Raw genomic sequence first — 14644 nt, forward strand, 5'->3', positions numbered from 1 at the left:
TGAAGGTGAATGGTGCTGTGTGAAGGTGAATGGTGCTGTATACAGGTGAATGGTGCTGTGTGTAGGTGAGTGGTGCTGCGTGAAGGTGAGTGGTGCTGCGTGCAGGTGAGTGGTGCTGTGTGTAGGTGAGTGGTGCTGTGTGCAGGTGAGTGGTGCTGTGTACAGGTGAGTGGTGCTGCATGAAGGTGAGTGGTGCTGCGTGAAGGTGAGTGGTGCTGCGTGCAGGTGAGTGGTGCTGTGTGCAGGTGAGTGCTGCTGTGTGAAGGTGAGCGGTGCTGTGTGTATGTGAGCGGTGCTGTGTGTAGGTGAGTGGTGCTGTGTACAGGTGAGTGGTGCTGTGTATAGGTGAGTGGTGCTGTGTGCAGGTAAGTGGTGCTGTGTGCAGGTGAGTGGTGCTGTGTGAAGGTGAGTGGTGCTGTGTGCAGGTGAGTGGTGCTGTGTGCAGGTGAGTGGTGCTGTGTGCAGGTGAGTGGTGCTGTGTGCAGGTGAGTGGTGCTGTGTGCAGGTGAGTGGTGCTGTGTGCAGGTGAGTGGTGCTGCGTGAAGGTGAGCGGTGCTGCGTGAAGGTGAGCGGTGCTGTGTGTAGGTGAGTGGTGCTGTGTGCAGGTGAGTGGTGCTGCGTGTAGGTGAGTGGTGCGTGAAGGCGAGTGGTGCTGTGTACAGGTGAGTGTGCTGTGTGAAGGTGATTGGTGCTGCGTGTAGGTGAGTGGTGCTGCGTGAAGGTGAGTGGTGCTGTGTGTAGGTGAGTGGTGCTGTGTGTAAGTGAGTGGTGCTGCGTGTGTGCGAGTGATGCTGTATGAAGGTGAGTGGTGCTGTGTGTAGGTGAAAAGGTGAGTGGTGCTGTGTACAGGTGAGTGGTGCTGTGTGAAGGTGAGTTGTGCTGTGTACAGGTGAGTGGTGCTGTGTGAAGGTGAGTGGTGCTGTGTACAGGTGAGTGGTGCTGTGTGAAGGTGAGTGGTGCTGTGTGAAGGTGAGTGGTGCTGTGTGTAGGTGAGTGGTGCTGTGTGTAGGTGAGTGGTGCTGCGTGTAGGTGAGTGGTACTGAGTGTAGGTGAGTGGTGCTGTGTGTAGGTGAGTGGTGCTATGTGTAGGTGAGTGGTGCTGCGTGTAGGTGAGTGGTGCTGCGTGCAGGTGAGTGGTGCTGTGTGTAGGTGAGTGGTGCTGCGTGTAGGTGAGTGGTGCTGTGTGAAGGTGAGTGGTGCTATGTGCAGGTGAGTGGTGCTGTGTAGGTGAGTGGTGCTGTGTAGGTGAGTGGTGCTGTGTGAAGGTGAGTGGTGCTGCGTGTAGGTGAGTGGTGCTGTGTGTAGGTGAGTGGTGCTGTGTGTAAGTGAGTGGTGCTGCGTGTGTGCGAGTGATGCTGTATGAAGGTGAGTGGTGCTGTGTGTAGTTGAAAAGGTGAGTGGTGCTGTGTACAGGTGAGTGGTGCCTTGTGAAGGTGAGTAGTGCTGTGTACAGGTTAGTGGTGCTGTGTGAAGGTGAGTGGTGCTGTGTACAGGTGAGTGGTGCTGTGTGAAGGTGAGTGGTGCTGTGTGAAGGTGAGTGGTGCTGTGTGTAGGTGAGTGGTGCTGTGTGTAGGTGAGTGGTGCTGCGTGTAGGTGAGTGGTACTGAGTGTAGGTGAGTAGTGCTGTGTGTAGGTGAGTGTTGCTATGTGTAGGTGAGTGGTGCTGCGTGTAGGTGAGTGGTGCTGCGTGCAGGTGAGTGGTGCTGTGTGTAGGTGAGTGGTGCTGCGTGTAGGTGAGTGGTGCTGTGTGAAGGTGAGTGGTGCTATGTGCAAGTGAGTGGTGCTGTGTAGGCGAGTGGTGCTGTGTGAAGGTGAGTGGTGCTGCGTGTAGGTGAGTGGTGCTGTGTGTAGGTGAGTGGTGCTGCGTGAAGGCGAGTGGTGCTGTGTACAGGTGAGTGGTGCTGCGTGAAGGTGATTGGTGCTGTGTGTAGGTGAGTGGTGCTGTGTACAGGTGAGTAGTGCTGTGTACAGGTGAGTGGTGCTGTATGAAGGTGAGTGGTGCTGTGTACAGGTGAGTAGTGCTGTGTACAGGTGAGTGGTGCTGTGTGAAGGTGAGTGGTGCTGTGTGAAGGTGAATGGTGCTGTGTGAAGGTGAATGGTGCTGTATACAGGTGAATGGTGCTGTGTGTAGGTGAGTGGTGCTGTGTGTAGGTGAGTGGTGCTGCGTGTAGGTGAGTGGTACTGAGTGTAGGTGAGTGGTGCTGTGTGTAGGTGAGTGTTGCTATGTGTAGGTGAGTGGTGCTGCGTGTAGGTGAGTGGTGCTGCGTGCAGGTGAGTGGTGCTGTGTGTAGGTGAGTGGTGCTGCGTGTAGGTGAGTGGTGCTGTGTGAAGGTGAGTGGTGCTATGTGCAGGTGAGTGGTGCTGTGTAGGCGAGTGGTGCTGTGTGAAGGTGAGTGGTGCTGCGTGTAGGTGAGTGGTGCTGTGTGTAGGTGAGTGGTGCTGCGTGAAGGCGAGTGGTGCTGTGTACAGGTGAGTGGTGCTGCGTGAGGGTGATTGGTGCTGTGTGTAGGTGAGTGGTGCTGTGTACAGGTGAGTAGTGCTGTGTACAGGTGAGTGGTGCTGTATGAAGGTGAGTGGTGCTGTGTACAGGTGAGTGGTGCTGTGTACAGGTGAGTAGTGCTGTGTACAGGTGAGTGGTGCTGTGTGAAGGTGAGTGGTGCTGTGTGAAGGTGAATGGTGCTGTGTGAAGGTGAATGGTGCTGTATACAGGTGAATGGTGCTGTGTGTAGGTGAGTGGTGCTGCGTGAAGGTGAGTGGTGCTGCGTGCAGGTGAGTGGTGCTGTGTGTAGGTGAGTGGTGCTGTGTGCAGGTGAGTGGTGCTGTGTACAGGTGAGTGGTGCTGTGTACAGGTGAGTGGTGCTGCATGAAGGTGAGTGGTGCTGCGTGAAGGTGAGTGGTGCTGCGTGCAGGTGAGTGGTGCTGTGTGCAGGTGAGTGCTGCTGTGTGAAGGTGAGCGGTGCTGTGTGTATGTGAGCGGTGCTGTGTGTAGGTGAGTGGTGCTGTGTACAGGTGAGTGGTGCTGTGTATAGGTGAGTGGTGCTGTGTGCAGGTAAGTGGTGCTGTGTGCAGGTGAGTGGTGCTGTGTGAAGGTGAGTGGTGCTGTGTGCAGGTGAGTGGTGCTGTGTGCAGGTGAGTGGTGCTGTGTGCAGGTGAGTGGTGCTGTGTGCAGGTGAGTGGTGCTGTGTGCAGGTGAGTGGTGCTGTGTGCAGGTGAGTGGTGCTGTGTGCAGGTGAGTGGTGCTGCGTGAAGGTGAGCGGTGCTGTGTGTAGGTGAGTGGTGCTGTGTGCAGGTGAGTGGTGCTGCGTGTAGGTGAGTGGTGCTGCGTGAAGGCGAGTGGTGCTGTGTACAGGTGAGTGGTGCTGCGTGAAGGTGATTGGTGCTGTGTGTAGGTGAGTGGTGCTGTGTACAGGTGAGTAGTGCTGTGTACAGGTGAGTGGTGCTGTATGAAGGTGAGTGGTGCTGTGTACAGGTGAGTAGTGCTGTGTACAGGTGAGTGGTGCTGTGTGAAGGTGAGTGGTGCTGTGTGAAGGTGAGTGGTGCTGTGTGAAGGTGAATGGTGCTGTATACAGGTGAGTGGTGCTGTGTATAAGTGAGTGGTGCTGCGTGCAGGTGAGTGGTGCTGCGTGTAGGTGAGTGGTGCTGTGTGCAGGTGAGTGGTGCTGTGTACAGGTGAGTGGTGCTGTGTACAGGTGAGTGGTGCTGCATGAAGGTAAGTGGTGCTGCGTGAAGGTGAGTGGTGCTGCGTTCAGGTGAGTGGTGCTGTGTGTAGGTGAGTGGTGCTGTGTGTAGGTGAGTGGTGCTGTGTACAGGTGAGTGGTGCTGCATGAAGGTGAGTGGTGTTGTGTGCAGGTGAGTGGTGCTGTGTGAAGATGAGTGGTGCTGTGTATAGGTGAGTGGTGCTGTGTGCAGGTAAGTGGTGCTGTGTGCAGGTGAGTGGTGCTGTGTGAAGGTGAGCGGTGCTGTGTGTATGTGAGCGGTGCTGTGTGTAGGTGAGTGGTGCTGTGTACAGGTGAGTGGTGCTGTGTATAGGTGAGTGGTGCTGTGTGCAGATAAGTGGTGCTGTGTGCAGGTGAGTGGTGCTGTATGAAGGTGAGTGGTGCTGTGTGCAGGTACGTGGTGCTGTGTGTAGGTGAGTGGTGCTGTTTGTAGGTGAGTGGTGCTGCGTGTAGGTGAGTGGTACTGTGTGTAGGTGAGTGGTGCTGTGTGCAGGTGAGTGGTGCTGTGTGCAGGTGAGTGGTGCTGTGTGTAGGTGAGTGGTGCTGCGAGAAGGTGAGTGGTGCTGCGTGAAGGTGAGTGGTGCTGTGTACAGGTGAGTAGTGCTGTGTATGCGAGTGGTACTGTTTACAGGTGAGCGGTGCTGTGTGAATGGTGCTGTGTGAAGGACAGTGGTGCTGTGTTGTTGTCTATTTTGGGTCTTGAAAAAATAATTAAAAAAAATAATAATTACATGAAAATTGGGAAATGTGTAATTTTCCGAAATTATGCTAATCTATGTAATTAAGCAAATTACTATATGCTAATTAGGAAGGTGTCATTGTATTAATGTATGCAAGTGTATTCAATTATACATGCAATTATAATTAGGCTCTGCCTCGTTGTCCAGGGTTGTATTATCTGGATAATACAGTGAATTGTATGAAGTCATGCAAGTGCGTTGTAAGTCACCTCGGGTCCAATCAGGCGCGTCCGCCACTATCATCTCGGACGTTATATTCCATCTCCTATCCATTCCGCCATCGCGGGTACATCCGGTTTTCGATTCGCGTGTTGCTGCTAACGGGGGGAGTATGGGCATCGTGGGTCAGGTGGAAGCACACATTTCCGTTGGGGATGCGTCGACTTCGGGGACGGTGATGATCTCCAGGTCCCTCGCTGTGCCTTGCTTATTGGGGACCGATTTCCTGGCGAAGATGCCGATTCAGATAAGGGTCGATCAGGGTTGCATTGAGTTACCGGCGGGCCGGAAGATTTTCCTTTTGCCATCGCCGTGTGGCCGGTCCACCCCGGACCTCCAGGTGCAGGCGCTGTCCGACGTTTCGGTCAACATTCCACCGGGCTCGCAGATGCTCATTCCGATGCACTATCGGAAGCCCGTGCCTGGGGTTGAGGGGGCGGCGGGTGTGTTGTTGTCGCCGTCCAACGCTGTTACGGGCGGCCTGGCGCTAGTCGCAGCCCGGACAATTGTTCGGCCGGGTCAGCCTCCGTTTTTGCAAGTGTTAAACGGAGGCGCGGACAATGTTGTGGTGCCGGCCAGTACAGTCCTGGCCCATGCCACGACCGCTTTCATGGCCCATGATGATCCGGATCGCCAGGGTCTCGTGGTGGGGGTTTCGGCCCAGATAGTGTGGCCACGGACCCGGACAAAACGGCGTGCGTTCGGAACTGGCCGACTCCGGCCACGGTGGGAGACGTACGTCGATTTGTCGGGTTCGCTTCCTATTACCGCAGATCCGTTCCAAATTTTGCTACGATCACTAGGCCGCTGCACCTTCTTACGGCAAAGAACCAGAGGTTCAGATGGGGGCCGGCGGAGGAGGTGGCGTTTCACGGCCTATGCGATCGCTTGGCATCAGCGCCGACGCTGGATTACCCTGATTTCGCTCTGCCTTTTATTTTGGATACCGACGCTAGTGACACGGGTATTGGCGCCGTCCTATCACAGTGTAAAGGTGGCATCGAGTATGTTGTGGCTTACGGGAGCCGCGTTCTCTCTCCGTCACCCGGCGGGAATTGTTAGCTATTGTGCATTTTGTCTGCCAATACCGCCCGTATTTGTATGGCCGGAAATTCATTGTGCGCACAGACCATGCGGCTTTGCAATACTCCTTGAAACTTGACCAGCCATCTGGCCAGCTGGCACGATGACTGGAAACTTTGCAGGAGTTCTCGTTCGATGTTCAATACCGTAAGGGCTAGCGTCACGCTAATGCGGACGCGCTCTCCCGACTGCCGCAGGGGTCCACCTGCGCGTGTGCCTCTGGCACGAATAGGTGCACGTGGGTTCCACAGCCCCCGCGGCCTGTTGTGTCCGCTGTGAAGATGCCTACGGCTTCCATGTGTCCAGAACCGGCTGACGGGGTTTTGAATTTGCCGCGTTCCGTGTGGGTTCGTGAACAATTGCTCGATGACTCGTTTGGGGCCTTACGGAGTCGGGCTGCGAAGTCGAAGGGGTATCCGTCATCTGATGGGATGCCGGGAGCAGCTCTCTGTGACGGGTTGTTGATGTGGAGGGAGGGCTTGCAGGGTCGCTGGCGCCTTGTTGTGCCATCGTCGTTGCGATACGAGTTGATTCGGATTCTGCACGCTGAGAAGTTGTTACATCTCGGGGTGCAGAAAACCTTGTTGACGTTGCAACGTGATTATTTTTGGCACGACATGACGACTGACGTCGTCGGGCATATTCGGGCGTGCTCCGACTGTGCCCGGCGGAAGCCGCCCAAACAACCGTATGTTCCCCCAGTGCAGTTGATTAAAGTGACGCGGGTTAACGCGTTGATGGCGTTGGACATTCTGGGGCCCTTTCCCCCGTCCGCTCGGGGGAAAAAATTTGTGTTGGTCGGGGTCGAATATCTTTCGCGATGGCCAATGGCTCGGCCTTTGCCCGACCAGTCGGCATCGTCTATCACGGAGGCATTCCTGTTCGGGTACGTGATGGGCAAGGGGGCGCCGGAAAGGCTGCTTACAGACCAAGGGCGAAATTTTTCTTCAAACTTATTGCGGGATGTGTGCGACGCACTGGGAACTAAGAAAGTTCGGACCTCTCCCTACCATCCACAAACTGATGGGATGGTTGAACGGTTGAACCGGACCCTGTCGGCCATGCTCTGCCATACGGTTAGCGAGAAGCAGGCCGATTGGGATTTGCATATCCCGGGAGTGCTCTCCGCTTACCGGATGGCACCACATGCGTCGACGGGGTAATCACCTTTCTTTTTGATGTACGGTCGCGAGAATGTGCTGCCTGTGGAGGTGCAACTTGGCACGCGGGCGAAGGGTCCTGTTAAACCCCTCCCCGAGTATATTCACGAATCCGTTTGGTGCGTGGCAGAGGCGCGGGACGCGGCCCGATTGGCTACGGCCAAGACCCAGGCCCAGAACGAACGGTGCACCCGGCGCTCTCATCGTGGGTCCCCTTGGCGAGTGGGGGACATGGCCTGGCTCCACTGCCCACACCTGTGCCGGTGGGGACCTCCCCTAAGTTGCACAAACCCTGACAAGGGCCGGTGGTGCTGATTGAGGTCCCTAGCCCGCAGTCCGCACGCGTTCAGGTCGGGTCGCGACGTTGGTACGTTCACACGTCCCGATTGAAACCCTATGTTGCCCCGCGTGTCGATGCGTCATCTCCTAACGTTGCCTTGCCGGTATCTGTCGCGTCCGACGCGCCACTGCCCTTGCCTGTTCAACCTGCAAGCGCGCCTGTCGTGCCTCCTGTAGACAGGCCGTCAGTGATCCTGCCGGACAAAAGGATTTCTGCACCGGGTGGGCCTACCACGATGACGGGGGCACCTGCTCCCGCTGCCCCTCCAACCCCGCCGAGGTTGCAGTTGCAGGGGGCCCCGATTACAGACCTCTCTGATGAACGGGGTGCTGGGAAGGACAGGCCTCCACCAGCGGTGGATGATTCCATTTCCGCCGCTCCTCAAACCCTGTCGGGACTGCGATCACCGAGGGCGCCGCTATTCGTGAAGGACGGGCCGGCGACCTGCACTCGTTCCAGATCCCTTCCCTTTCGCTGATTGTGTTCGTCGTTATTGTGCTCTCCGTTGTGTCGGTTGCGATTCCTGAATGTGTTGCCTTCGCTCGCACTATTTTATCCTGGTTCAGCCGGGACGGCTGGTCTTTTACATCAGGGGGGGAGGTCATGTAATGCGAGCGTAAATGGGGTTCGCTGCTGGGCTCTGGCCCAATCATACGGCCCGGGGTATTGGGGGGCGGAGCCCAGTATGGGGGGCATATGGGAGGGCTCGCCGTTCACCTCGGGTCCAATCGGAAGCGAGGTGAATGGGGGTGGAGCCAGCAGGGCGCTATGGGAAGGCCGGATCTAACGATCCGGAAGGGGTGGAGTCAGGATCACGTGGTAAAGGGGATATAGGTGGGAGCCCGAAAGGGCTCCGGGTCAGTTGCTGGAGTGAAGGAAGCTGAGCCACGTTGGGTGGCCGGAGGGGATCCGCGCCATCAGCCACGTGGCTGGAGGAGCTTCGGCACACCGTCGGCCAGCGGTGTGCGAAGTGGGGGAGCGGAAGAGCTGACGAGGAAGCACGTGCGGGGCACGCACGAGGATACGCTGGTCCGCTGTCAGGACCAGCGGGGTGCGAGAAGGAAGCTAAATAAAAGAGCAACGGAGACCAGCAGTGTGTGACGAAGTCTTTTATTACATAAGTATACTGATTAAGCTCGGCTTCGTTGTCTAGGGTTGTATTATCAATAGGGATAATACAATGATTCTCACTTTAACTTTTACGGATTATGTTTTAGTGTGTTTTATGTCAGGTCTAAAAATTCAGATCTCTCCGCAGGATACAGGAAGGCACCACTCAGACTCTTCTGCGTTAAGCAACTTTAATTCCTAAACAAAAACATAACACTCTAATATGCAAACTCTTATACTAGGAATGTCACAGTACTCCTGGAGATGTCCTCCTCATTGATTCGTACATTTAACCCTCAATGATTACATTTGTTAAACTGAGTAACGGAACAATTGGTTAATTCCTCAGAGTAAAGCGAGTATTCACGGCGATGGGATAAAGTCCTTAAAAATGTATGTGACAATACTCATACAAACAGTAATCAAGAAACAGGCCCCGAAAGCAAAAGTAGACCTCAATGAATTCATTGGAAAGATTATGCAATTAACGAAATGTTTTGGAACAATGTTGCACGGAAGTGTGCCTGTCTGTCTGGCAAATGCTTATCAATTGGCTCAGGCTTCAATAAATTCAAGATTCTGTGATCAAAAGAAAGATTTCAACACAATAGTCTCCCTGTGAATGCGTAGATTCTTAACGTAGATGTTTCTAAATGTTTAGTTTCATCAATGAATTCATTGGTACAGTTAGGCAATTAACAAAAAGGAATGACTAAAATAAAATAAACGACCATATCCACGTAACTCAATGGGCGAAACACAAGGATAACTTTTGGAGTACTCTTATTAGTTCTGATGCGCGTTATGTGTGTGTTGGTGTATTGTTTCTAGATTTGAAGCTTTCGTGACTGCAAGGATTCATATTCTTAGGTTTTTTCGGTAAAGTAATAAAAGTAAAATTAAATTTAAAAAAATCACGACGTTTCGGAGGCAACACAAGCTTCCGTCTTCAGGTGGAACCGTCACAGCCACGACAGCTGTATCAAGTAAATGAGAGATTGCAAGAGATACCACTCCGTATGTATAATGGTTGAGGGGGGAAGGGCCAGGAACGGCACACTTTTTTTATTAATATGGTAAGGTGAGGCTTAAGACTAAGAATAGACTGCATAACAAAAGACTGAGCCTTTGTTATGGAGAGGTGCGGTTTGTGACTACGCCTAGCCTACATAACAAAAGTGTGAAAAAACAAAAACTAAACATGGTAAAACAAAACTGGCTGTCTATCAGTAACCTGTAATAGTTGTCTGTCAAATAAGATGGTCCAAATAAGTGTAGTTAAATCTTTTTTGCATGGTTAATCACATCTTGCCAATGATTACTCAGTTTGTAACCATCATCACGGTTGAAATTATGTCTGTGTTTGTATATTTGTATGGCTTCGTGTACAAACCTTTGATGGTAGCCAGGAGGTTTGCAGAGCACCTTGGTCTCGGAAAAGACAATTTCATGAGAGCCCACAGAGTTGTAGCAATGATCGGCAACGGCCGAAGAATCAGTTCTGCCGTGTTTCAGATCTGACTTGTGCTCGCGGACACGATCAGAAACATGACGTTTCGTTTCTCCAATGTAGCAATCACCACAACTTCAACTCTTTATACTTTGTTTATTAATTTTTTTTTGTACTGAGGGGTTTTAATTTGCTTGGTAGTAGCGATATATGAATAGGATTTGGTTCATATGTAGTAAGACCGAATTAGGTGCACACACACACGGCTTGGAGGCAACACTATTTATTAAACGGTAAGTAATATAACACTGTACATAAGGTGGTGACCACCTTCCTCAACTCACTAACACTCTGGAACACGACACAGACTGGACCAGGCAGGCAACGGCCTGCCTGGCCCAGGACGACGACTCGGGACTTGACGACCGATGATGTCTTCACTTTGGAGTACAGTACAACAGCCTCGCTCTGCGTTCACACCACGCCTATATCTGGTTTGGCGTGGCTGGCTCCGCCCCGGCGTGGCTGGCTCTCTTCAGGCCACGCCTCCCTTTCCAGGACACGCCTCACTTCCCCCACCTCTGGGAAGGTCCGGATCCCTCCAGCACGTGACCCCCCAGGCACCCCCTTGGGGCCCCCAGCCCTCGTACAGGCCGACACAGTAGTGACCATTCTATGTCACTACATCACCCCCCCCTGTATAAACAAACAGCCGTCCCCGGCTGTAACACAACTGTGAAAAATCGAAAAGGTGTGCCTCCGAACCAGCAACATCAATAAATGACCGGCGACCGATAAGAAATACAATCACGTAATATATACAGAATCGACAAGGGTAAAAGGGAACCGCACAGAAAACGGGGAATTAACAACAAATATACATGAAAACTGGCTAACCCACTTACGCTCCAGCACAGCCCCCCCCCCCCCCCCCATTAGAATCACGCATGCAATGACAGTCACCCGTTAGCACCCCCCCGCCTTTCCGACGTGGCGTCACAACCAGTAGCACGCGTCGGCCATATCGGGGGGGGAATTTCCATGTTACCACCCCACCGCCTTTCCGATGAGGCGTCACAACCAGCAGCACGCGTCGGCCATATCGGTGGGATTTTAACCCAGTCTCTCTCCAAGACTCGCATCGCAGCATATAGCTGTACCGACCGAGCTGAGACGACCCAGTCTCTCTCCAAGACTCGCATCGCAGCATATAGCTGTACCGACCGAGCTGAGACGACCCAGTCTCTCTCCAAGACTCGCATCGCAGCATATAGCTGTACCGACCAAGCTGAGACGACCCATCGTTCACTCACTGCACAACATGCACCCTAACAACTGAGGGATACAGTCTCAACGTAACAGGACAACTCCACCTGAAACTTACGAATCTCCAGCCCACTGTTTCAACGCGCCTCGGAGGGTCTCAACCTCCGAGCCGTCAGGTCAAGCTGTCAGCCATAGCATGACAGGACCACACTCCCCGAGCCATGTGAGCACACAGCCCACTAGGCTAGACAAGCCACGGAGTGTCTCGATCTCCGGGCTGTCAGGTCAAGCCGTCAGCCATTGCATGACGGGACCACACTCTCCGAGCCATGTGAGCGCACAGCCCACTAGGCTAGACATGCCACGGAGTGTTTCAATCTCCGGGCTGTCAGGTCAAGCCGTCAGCCATTGCATGACGGGACCACACTCTCCGAGCCCTGTGAGCGCACAGCCCACTAGGCTAGACATACCACGGAGTGTTTCAATCTCCGGGCTGTCAGGTCAAGCCGTCAGCCATAGCATGACGGGACCACAACGTTCATGTTAGACACGCAACTCTCACTGGGCCATCCTGGTCAGGACCTGCGCCCCAAGATAGGTGACAGCCAGCAGCACAATTCCAAATCCCTGGCAGCATGTCACCATCGCAATTTAACACGATCACAACACATACAATTTGAATTATGATCCCCCACAGAACTGATCCAATGCCGAACAGGTACGCACAATTTGTGACGATCCCGAATATTCAATGGTCACAACAATACACCTCACATCCCGTATCCGTACACATCATCTCCGAGACTCGCATTGCAGCATGCAGCTGTACCAACCGAGTGGAGAGAGCAACGCAATTTGACGGCAATTAACGGAAACGCACCCCCGATCCACGTAGAACACAAGGAGCATTCCCGCACAAAAGACATCATCTGTGCAACAACGGACAGGAACCAACCAGTGAGTTTGAAACAAACCGAACCTGTCATTTCAAAATCCCCTTCAACATTAACCATGGGACTCAGGGCATTAGAATTTTGAGAGGAAAAAAAACTAGACACAAACGTCAAAAATCGCCGAATTGATTAATACAGTATATGCAGTATACGAAGTTCGTACAGTCAATCATTTGGCGCAATGCTCCATCCAGTCCCCACATATAAACAACAACAATCCTAGACAACCGCAACAACAAACCAATCCTAAACCCCTACGCCAAGCATCAAAAACGCCACACAGCAACACACCACAACACCAAGCACCCAACTAACATCCCTATGAATAGCAAACCAAAAGCCCTAAGCCAACCTCTTCCTGGCCACAACATCACAACAACAATATAACATCAAATAACACTCGCACAAGCCAAAATGCAAAAAGAACAGAGGGAAAAACCGTCCGCGAGGAACACAAAACCGGAGTCAAACTGAAAAAGTCCCTCCCAGCAGTGTCTCCAACGTCGAAACCCTCTCTTCAATCACGGGCCCCTCTCGCTCTCACCACCGATGCCCTCCCCCGCTCTTCTTACTTTAATGTGGGGAGGGAGGCCCATAATCACAGGGCTGCAGCGGCGCGCCGCCAGGCCGGCACAGCACACAAGGCGCAAAAGGCGGGAACGCCGCCACCGCGAAACCACTGCCGCGGTGAAAATGGCGGGAACGCGGCTGTGGGAAGTGCGGGAACGCCAACACGTTGAAATGGCGGGAACGCCGGCACGTTGAAGTGGCGGGAACCGCCGGCATGGTGCAAATGGCGGGAACGCCGGCGCTGTGAAACTGGCGGGAACGCCGCCGCAGTGAAATGGCAGGAACGCCGGCACCGCCGAAACGGCGCGAACGCCACAGCTGCGTCATCTTGCAATTTCGCCATCACTCACCAACACCCGGCCACTCCCTTACCACCAGCAGCTGGTCGAGTTGACGAGCGACGTCGCTCCAACTCGCCGTCGATGGCGACCAGCCCGGGCCCGCAGCCTCCTCCCATGCAGGCTGCAGTCGCCCATCCCCCGGGGCACACCACCGGGGCCCCGGACTCCGGGGTCGTCGCAGGGAGAGGCCAGGTGCAACCCACACCGTCCATCCGCACCTCCGGTTGGGTCTTGCACTTCGCTGCCAGCTTTTACACCATGGCAGCGAAGGGTACAGCTTCTCCAAATTAATCAGCGAAAGTTCGATGACCACTTCTACACCAAATGTAGTAAGACCGAATTAGGTGCACACACACACGGCTTGGAGGCAACACTATTTATTAAACGGTAAGTAATATAACACTGTACATAAGGTGGTGACCACCTTCCTCAACTCACTAACACTCTGGAACACGACACAGACTGGACCAGGCAGGCAACGGCCTGCCTGGCCCAGGACGACGACTCGGGACTTGACGACCGATGATGTCTTCACTTTGGAGTACAGTACAACAGCCTCGCTCTGCGTTCACACCACGCTTATATCTGGTTTGGCGTGGCTGGCTCCGCCCCGGCGTGGCTGGCTCTCTTCAGGCCACGCCTCCCTTCCCAGGACACGCCTCACTTCCCCCACCTCTGGGAAGGTCCGGATCCCTCCAGCACGTGACCCCCCAGGCACCCCCTTGGGGCCCCCAGCCCTCGTACAGGCCGACACAGTAGTGACCATTCTCTGTCACTACACATATATAATGAATCTACAGCGTTGTGAAGTACAATTGGCAGGAATTATGCTGTAGAAAATTAAATTATCAAAATCTTTTTTTTTTCTGGAGGAATCCGATGAGCTATTGAAGCTCTTCTTCAAAGATGTCCAGTATTTGCAGATTAATCTTTGGAAGACGAATCAGGGGCTGTGTGGGCATTGCGCCTACATAGATAGGCCATGGAATTGCGGTGAATTAATCAGACAAATTAAGACAAACTACACGAGAATCAAAGACAATAATAACAGCGTTAGTGGCTGCAGAACAGCCCTGGCTGGCTAGGCCCCACGTTGCAATTGTGTTCATATTACAACCTGGACATCGCTTTCACAGCCGTTACTCGATTGAGATACCATCAAACGAAAAAACATTCGATTATTACCAGGGTAAACAAGAGTAAGAATAACAATCACGGTGCAAACATCGTAGCTCCGATCACAGCGAGTGGCAGAAGAGATCCACGGAGTTGACTCCCTGACTGGTGACGTCACGAGCGGGGTAATCACCGCAACCCCCATTCTGAGCGCGTCTCCTGCCAACGTCGTCATGTGGAGTTACCAGCTCAGACACTGAGTGGAGTGGATGGTTGAGTGGAGGTTTGAGTGGTGGAGTGAGTACTATGTTAGACTGAAAGTGGAGCGAGTGGGACAGGCAAAACGCGAGTGTTGTGTGAGAGTGAGCAATGAGTGCACCATGAGTGTAAACATTGCCTTGTTGCCGGAAAAACCAACCCCCACCTCTGCGATAGTGCCAGACATTAGCGCTGCTGTTTTGGATGTGAGCAATGCCATCGGATGAAGGCCGATTCCAATCAGCAGTTCCCTTAATGGCACTCGTATCCACAACAGCATCCAACGGCTCTAGGCGGTGCAAAAGCACGTTTAAATATCAAA

This window comes from Lampetra fluviatilis, chromosome 78, assembly GCF_964198595.1.
Source record: "Lampetra fluviatilis chromosome 78, kcLamFluv1.1, whole genome shotgun sequence".
NCBI lineage: Eukaryota > Metazoa > Chordata > Hyperoartia > Petromyzontiformes > Petromyzontidae > Lampetra > Lampetra fluviatilis.